We start from the raw sequence: 8,446 nt of genomic DNA on the forward strand, positions 1-8,446 counted from the left end.
TCCCCCTCTATCCAGCCCACACCAGCACAACCCCCAAATGAGAAGAGCCTCAGATCCTTGGGAGCCCCGGCAGACTGGGGCCCAACTGCCTGGGGGACATTCGAGGCCCCCTAACCAGTCTGGGGGTAGTGTCACCAGGTAGGAGTAAGAGCATCTGGCACCAACCACCACCCACGCCAAGGAAAACAGTTCAGAGGTGTCCCCTATCCAGCCAAGTCCAGGACCCAGCCAGGCCCTATTCCCACTCAGGCCCTGGGTCTCTCTTCCAAGGACCTGAGTCCCCAAAGCATCTCCTCTCTGCCCTCCCAACACTCCAGACACGGTCCAGCTTCTGGCTTTTGCACAGGCTGTTCCCACCCCCATGGAATGCTGTTCCTCCTGATACTCACGTATGATTGGTCCCTTCCTCACCATCTCCAGGTCTCTCCTCCTTGGCAAGGTCTGTCCTGACCCGGAGGCTGAATCCCCACCCACACACACAACCCTCCATTGTCTCTCCTGACCCTGCTTAGTGTTTCATTCAGGACACGTACCACCCCCTTACTTTTTAGAGACTGACTGATTGGTTTGCTTGACGCTGTCTCTGCTACCAGAATGCTAGCCCCTGAGGGCAGGGACAGCCGCTGTCTGTGTCCCCCGTGCCTAGAGCAGTACCTGACACACAGTAGGTGCTTAATAACTATTCATTGAGTGAACGAGTGAAGAAATGTATGTGAACAATGTCAATTCTCACAACTTCCCTGGAAGGCAGGTCCGTCCCCTTTTGCCACAGAGGCTCAGGGAGGTCCCACAGCTGACCACCCAGCTGGCCACAGGTGGGCTTACAACCTGGGCAGCTGGGCCCAGAGTCTGCCCTCTGAAGACCTGAGATACGGCCAGGTCTTAAAGGCACCTGGACAGCAGGACACAGCTCACAGCTCCAGATTCTGCGCCCAGGGAGCCCCAGGGCCTCGGGCTTCTTTCCGTGAAATAGGCCCAGGGCACTGAGAGAAAGAGCTTCCGGCTGTGGGACCCCTGCCCTCCACCCCAGGGGTGGCTGTCCCTCCTCCGTCCCCCGGAAATGCACTTAAAGAAACATCCCACTTTCCCTGCCCCCACCCCACTCCTGGAATATACCACGGTTCCTGGAGCAAGGCAGGGCCTGGACCCTGTGATTTCTTTAGGGACCTGAAACCTCCAGTGGCCTCACCCAAACCTCTTCTGGGTTCCCAGCTCTGCCTGTGCCAAGCACTTTACAGACACTATCTACCAGAAGGATCTTTTCACCACATAGATTATGCCACGTTCCCGCCCCAAACCCTCAGCAGATCAAGACCATGCTCCTTTGCCCAACTCATGGAGCCCCCCACCCCGCACAGTTCCCACAGGTCTGGTCCCCTCTGTGCTCCAACCACTGGGACTCACCACAGGGCCCTTGTACCTACAGACCTGCCCCCTCCCCTGGGTTCCTCATTCTCATCCTCTGATTTCAACTCCTCTGAGAAGCCCTCCAGAACTCCCCAGGTGCCCTACTCTGCACTTACTGAACATCAGGTGTTTCCACTTCTGAGCATTTATTAACCAAGAAATTTTACATTCACTCATGTAACTCAGTGACTAACATCTCTCTTTCTCCAGTGAGGCCAAGACCTGTGTTTCTCCTCCCCAGTATAGTTCCACGCCAGGGCCTGGCACGTAGTAGATGCTCAATAAATGTTTGAATGAATGGTTGTTTTGGATCTCATATCACCCGCAGTCTCCCATTCTACAGGTGAGGAAACTGAGGCTAGCTCCCGACTCCTGTTCTGCACTGCCTGTCCCCGATGTCCCCCAACCAGCCTCCTACCCCACCTCCAGCCCTAGGGCACTGGTTCGGATGTTTGTTAATGTTTGGGGACACACTCAGTTGTCATGGCAAGGGGAGCAGATTACTGGCATCTAGTGGGTAAAGCCCAGGGATGCTGCCCACACATCCAGTGCCTGGAACAAAGGATTACCCAGCGTGCAGAGGAGAAACCCTGCTTTAGGAGAAGTGCCCACATCCTAGCCCGATTGATAAGGACCAGCTAGGCCTGGTCCCAGGGGGCCCTGTAATCAGAATCAGTGGGTGCGGTGACATGAGATCCCATGTTAGATTTCACCTGGATCCAGCTGCCCCTGTTTCAGCTATTAAAAAAAAAAAAAAAAAAAAGGCACCATCAAAAGACACTAACCACAAAGCAAAAAGGTGACCAACAGAATGGAAAAAAATATCAGCAAATCATAGATCTCATAAGGGATTAATATCCAGAATATATAAAAAATACCTACAGCTCAGCAATAAAGACCAAAAAAACAAACAAACAAACGAAAACCTTAATTAAAATTGAGTGAAAAGCTTGAACAGACAATTCTCCAAAGAAGATATCTAATCAGCCAATAAACCAATGACAAGAGGTTCAATATCACTCATCACTCGGGAGGACAACTGGCCCTCGAACAGCGCAGGTTTGGACTATACAGGCCCCCTCACACACGGGTTCCTTCATAAACACCATCCAGGACAGTCAGTGCATTTTCTCTTCCTCGTGATTTCCTTAACAACACTGCCTTCTCTCTGGCTGACCTCACTGTCAGAAAACAGCCCATGATCCATGTAAACACACAAAATAGTCTTTCCTCGACGGTTCACGTCCTCATGAAGGCTGCCGGTCAACAGCAGGCTGGTCGTAGGTTTTGGAGAGCCAAAGGTGATGTGCAGATTTTTGACTTGCAGGGGTTTGTGCCCCCAGTCCCCGTGTTCAAGAATCAACAGTACAATGAGATACAGCCTCACACACATGAGGACATTACTATCAAAAAAAAAAAAAAAGGAAAAACAAAATAAAAGCAAAAACAAAACAAAACCAGAAAATCAACAATGCTGGCAAGCATGTGGTGAAACTGGAATCTTCACACACTGTTGGCAGAAATATAAAATGGCACAGCCCTTCACTATGGAAAACAGGATGGGGATTCCTCAAAAACTTAAAAATGAAACTACCATATCATCCAGCAGTTCCATTTGTGGGTCTACACAAGTCCCGGAAAGCAGGGACTCAAAGAGGTGTGGGCACACCCATGTTCACAGCAGAATGATTCACAGCAGCTACAGCATGGAAGCAGCCACAGCATCCATCAGGACATGAACAGATCAACACAATGTGCTCCGTCTATACAATGGAACATTCAGCCTAAAAAGGAGGGTCATTCTGACACCTGCTACGACACAGATGGGCCTTGAGGACCTTTTGCTCAGTGAAATAAGCCAGCCACAAAAAGACAAATGCTGTATAAACCCGCTGATATGAGGTCCCCAATGTGGAGACATGGACAGAAGGTAGATGGTGGACACCAGGGGCTGGGGGTTTGGGGGGACTGGGAGTTAGGATTTAAGGGGGACAGAGATTCAGTTTGGAAAGGTGAGAAAGTTCTGGAGACAGATGCTGGTGACAGTCACACAACATTATGGCTGTATTTAATACCCCTGGGCTGTATACCCAAACATGGTTAAGATGGCAAATTTTATGTTATGTATATTTTACCAAAGTGGAAAAAAGAAAACTCTGTGCAAGTGGCCCTGTCTGAAGCATGGGCTGGCATGCCTGCAGAACCCAAGACACGTCCAGGCCACCAGGGCCCCCGTCTCCCATGGGGTAAAAGCCCAAGTCCTTCCCAAAACCCAAAAGGTCCTACACAACCTGCCCCATTCCCTCCCTGCCCTCCTGCCTTCCTGTCTCCCGCTCTTCACTCCACTTGGGCCACAAGGGCCTCCTTATTCTTCCTCCAACACACCTGACCCAGTCTTACCCCAGGGCCTTTGCACAGGATGTGCTCTCCCATTTCAATATCTGCATGGCCGATCCCCTCTGTCAATGACCATCGGCCTCTATGAAAGACAGAGTTTTTGCAGCCACCCAACCAATCCACATCAGACTTGAAGTTTGGGGAGCAAGGCCTGACATAGACAGTGGGTAGTCTCTGAGACACTGGGGTATCTCCCCTGCTCTTCCCATCTGAGCATGGCCCAGAGGCCCCCAGGCACCTGCTGCCACCAGATGGTGGGCACAAAGCAATTGTTCAATAAACACATGAGTAAAAGTGCATTCTGGAGGGACAGAGAAGAGAAAGAGATACAGACAGAAACAGAAAAGGCAGGAAGAGCAGACAGGGAACGAGAGAGAGAGAGGCCAGCAGAGGGAGAGAGAGAGAGAGCAGATTGCCCCTAACCCATGAACGGCAGCGTCTGTAACCACCACTGTCTGCAGCAAATGCTCACTCCCATCCTCAGGGCCCCTGGGACCTCACAGCACTTACAGTGGATCCCAACAACCCCCAAATCTTTACCTCCAGTTCACCCCACAATAGTCAGGCCCCACAACACACAGACCTGAGGACAAACACGCAAGGTCTGCGCAGCTGCTGGACCCATCTAACCACCACATCCCGGAACACTGTGGGACCCCCCTCCCGTGACGAACCCAGCCCTCCCCTACAGACAGACCCCTAGACGACCACACCACAGCAGACCCGCCCAGGTCCCCATGCACCCTATTCTGAGACCTCAGCCTTCCATCCAGTGCCCCCCCACACACACACCCCCCAGTGAGTGTAGTCACCCATAACGACAGGCACTATCAAGGCCATTTTCGGGTTCCAGAAAGCCTGAGCTTTTCACCCCTAAGTGCTGACCAGGCAACAGCAGTTGTCCTCAGCCTCCTGATGTAGGGGATGGGGCCAGGTACGGACGCAACACCCAAAGAAGGAGCAGAGAGGAGGGCGGAAGCCAGGAGAGAAGGCAGCAGAGCTGGGGTGCACAGCGAAGGTGGGCTTTGCAGGCAGTGGGCTGCAGAGAGAAGGCAGTTGCTGGAGGGGCCCCCAAAATAGATGCAGGCATTGGGGGCCGAAGCCAGATACTCCCACCCACCGCTGTGTGAGACTGACCCTGGCCACCACCCCGGTACGCAGCCCTTCCTGTCCCATCCCCAGGGCCACGCGGGGTCTCCCTCAGGGCAGGGGGGTCCGAGGAGACAGAGCCCAAGAGGGGAGAGGACAGGCCCTTCCGAGTCAGACAGAGATCTGTTCTCCCTCGTCCAACCCGGACCGGAGCTTGGATGAGGCCACAGAGATGTGACAGACAGAGACAAAGAGACACACAGGTAGGGAGACACACAGAGAGAATCCCAAAGAGAGCCAGAGACCCTGAGACACGGGGAGAGACACACAGAGAGAGCTGGGGCAGGAAAGCTGGAGGGAGCAGAAAAGACTCAGAGACCGCGTGAGAGCTACAAGGACACGGGAGACAGGTGGGGGAGGGGGTGGATGTCTGGGCGAGGGTCCCCGAGGGTCCCCTGGAGCCCTGGCTGTCGGGCAGCCCAGGCGGGCCTCTACCTGCACACGGGGCTCACTTCCCAGATCGCTGTTTCCCCAGTAAGTCCTGCGTGAGCCACGAGCCGCCACACGTCAGCTGCGCGGGGCCTCCAGACGCCTCCGCGGTGGAGGGAGTCACCAGCGCTTCCGCAGAAGCGACACCCCGGCCCCCAGTCTGTAGTTCGTGGCTTTCCCTGCAGAGCTGTCCCCCACACACACACACACCTGATGTCTGCCCGGGGAGCAGGTGCTGTGGGCTGGCTCCAACTCAAGGGGGTCACTGGGGTGCAAACAGCCCCAGCAGGAGGTTTTAAAGGGAGGCGGACCTGCTGGCCTCACCACTGGGGGCCCAGCAAGGCGCGGGGGTGGGGTGGGGGGTCTGGGTGGCCAAAGCTGGAACATCTCATTCCATCCCACTAAAGCCCTTCCGGAAAGATCAGAGGAGCAAAAGGAAGGGTCCCTTTCTCCCCTTCCCCGTGAGGATGCTCTCCTGCTCAGACGCCTTCTGTAGCTCCTCGTTGCCTCCAGGTTTTCTAATTCCTTGCCCTGGACATACCCTCTCTCCCCAGTCTACGCAGCAGAGGAAACAAGCCCAGAGCACTTTGGAATGTGCACACAGGGGAAAGTGAGGCCCAGTCCTTAACTGCAATATGAGTTTTCTGAGTGGACATCAGGAAATGAGGATGGAAGGTATTCCAGGCAGAGGGAACAGCACATGCAAAGGCTTGGAGGTCAGAACCGCAAGGATGTGCTCAGGCGGATCCTGCGAGAGATGGTCGGAGCTGCTTGGAGGAGAGCCCTCGCACTTGGTCCCTGGACGTGAACAGCCTGCACGGGCAGGATGGGGGGCTGGAGGTGAGGAGGAGCCTGAGGCACGCCTCATGTGCTATGCCCCCCCCCCACCCCGGTCCCCACCGGCATCCCACCCCTTCCCCCCGCGGGATTTGAGGAAGATTGACGCGGAGTTGGGATTGAGCAGGCCTTGATTTGGGGACAGCGGCACCTGGTGGTCACGGCGTGGAACTGCGCCCTCCTTCGTGGGTTCATTCTGCCGACCGTGCTGCAAACCCGGGGCCCATTCCCGGGGTATCTGACACCCAGATGGGGTCATCTTTTAACTCCCCCTTCCCGTAGAATAAACTCACCTTCAGCAAGAATCATGAAGTGAAAAAATTATAATAGCCACAAAATGAATACGGATGGTGAAGAATGGCAAGTAAGTGTAAATTTGGTGAAAATTTGGTGTCCAGTAGAAAAATACTTTACATAAAAAGCGGCCAGTAACTAAGTGAATTTTAACAAAACAGCAGACAGTAGTTCGGGAAGCCACTAAGTCGTGTCCCTGAAGTACCATTTTACTTTCTTGATTCATTCATTAGCGTTAAAACAAAGAACAATTAAAAAAATAAGTTTTCTACACTTTACCTTAGAATTTTGTCAATTATACCTCAATAAAGCTGAAAAATTAAACAAGTAAAAAAACTAAATTTCCGGGCGCCTGGGTGGCTCAGTGGGTTAAGCCGCTGCCTTTGGCTCAGGTCATGATCTCAAGGTCCAGGGATCGAGTCCCGCATCGGGCTCTCTGCTCAGCAGGGAGCCTGCTTCCTCCTTTCTCTCTCTGCCTGCCTCTCTGCCTACTTGTAATCTCTCTCTGTCAAATAAATAAATAAAATCTTTAAAAAAAAAAAAACCTAAATTTCCCTTTCTAAGACATCACTCAAACTCAGCACTATAGTTCATGTATGAAATAATATTTACACTTACTTGCCAATGAAAAATATTGTGTCTCATGGTTTGCAATCCTTTGCTGTTTTAATAAATATGAATAAAATCTCCAAGTGGTCACAGAATAATACAAAATTATTATTATTATTATTATTATTATTATTATTATGTGCTGCCTGCGTGATTACTAAGTGCTCTGCACTGTTCTAATCACTTTACAAATAATAACCTTTATTCTTCACCCAAACCTGTGAGGCAGGTACTATCATGACCCCAACTTACAGAGGGGGAAAATGAAACACAAGGGGATCAAGATAATGGCTCAAGGTCACACAGCTTTGGAAGGGTTGGACCAAGATACGAGCCTGCAGGGCGTGTGTTCTTGAAGTTTGGGCTTTATTGTCCTAGACTGAAGTCAGGAGGAGGGTGGTCAGGGACCACTGCCCCGAGGACATGGGACACGATCCAGTTAACCAGGAAGAAGAGGAGATGAGGATTTCAGGCAAAGGGAACAGCGCGGGGGGGCGGGGGGGGCAGAGTGGGAGTAAATTCAGTGATTTGGAAGAACAGAGGGGAAGCCTATGGGGCTGGAGCTGAGTGACGTGGGGACAGCAGAGGCTGAAATAAGGAAGAGAAAGCAACAGGGGCTGCCTCGCGTAGAGCCTCGGAGACCCACTAAGGCTCTGCCCAAGAAAGGAATGACTCTGGTTTCCATTCTCCAGCGGTGAACCCTCTAGCATCACCCGGAATCAGTCAGGGCCCCTTTGGGTATAAGTGACAGGAGCGAGAGGCTGGATCTCAGACAGGATGAGGGGTCCAGACATCCTGGCTCTGCCACTCCAGCTATGTGGCCTCGGGAGAATTGTGTTCCCCTTTCTCCGCTTTGGTTTCCTCATCTCTGCAACGGGGATAATACCAGGACTTAACTCAGAGGGTTGCTGGGAGAATTAAATAGGTTAGCACGTATCAAGAGGTTAGAATAAGGATGGCTGTAGTAAAGGTCACATAGCATTATCTTCATCTTCTTCTTCACAGTAAAGATGAAAGTCTGATGGCTGCAGGTGAGGTTTGATCCAGGTGCTCACATGCTATCCTCAAGACTCTGGTGTCTCCCCTCAGCTATCCCAGGCTGCCTGGGCTTTATGTCCTGATTTCACACAGCAGTTAAAGCTCCATTCCCAGCCCTGAGGTCCACAACATGGTCACTGCCATTTCTCTCATCCTCAAACCACTGTCTAGGGCCAGATTGAGGGTCTCTTCTGCCTGACACAAAGAAGGAGAAAAAGGCAGGAGGGGGAGGAACCTGAGGCCCCAGAATCCCCAGCAAGTCTCCTAGCCTCTCATTGGCTCTGAA

The 8,446-nt window shown here is 52.4% G+C and overlaps 1 protein-coding gene across 6 annotated transcripts in view; it reads right to left on the reverse strand.

Annotated features, from left to right (window-relative positions):
* LOC116570916 (nuclear factor interleukin-3-regulated protein) overlaps positions 1-6,131 on the reverse strand; it is a 30,647-nt gene extending 24,516 nt beyond the window's left edge. For 2 of the 6 annotated variants that reach the window (XM_032308532.1, XM_032308547.1), the window contains exon 1: positions 5,389-5,586. The gene's annotated coding sequence lies outside the window, so the exon portion shown is untranslated. The other 4 variants (XM_032308557.1, XM_032308540.1, XM_032308565.1 and 1 more) reach the window with 4 other exon arrangements.
* Positions 6,132-8,446: the final 2,315 nt, after the last annotated feature.

Source organism: Mustela erminea, chromosome 1, assembly GCF_009829155.1.
Source record: "Mustela erminea isolate mMusErm1 chromosome 1, mMusErm1.Pri, whole genome shotgun sequence".
NCBI lineage: Eukaryota > Metazoa > Chordata > Mammalia > Carnivora > Mustelidae > Mustela > Mustela erminea.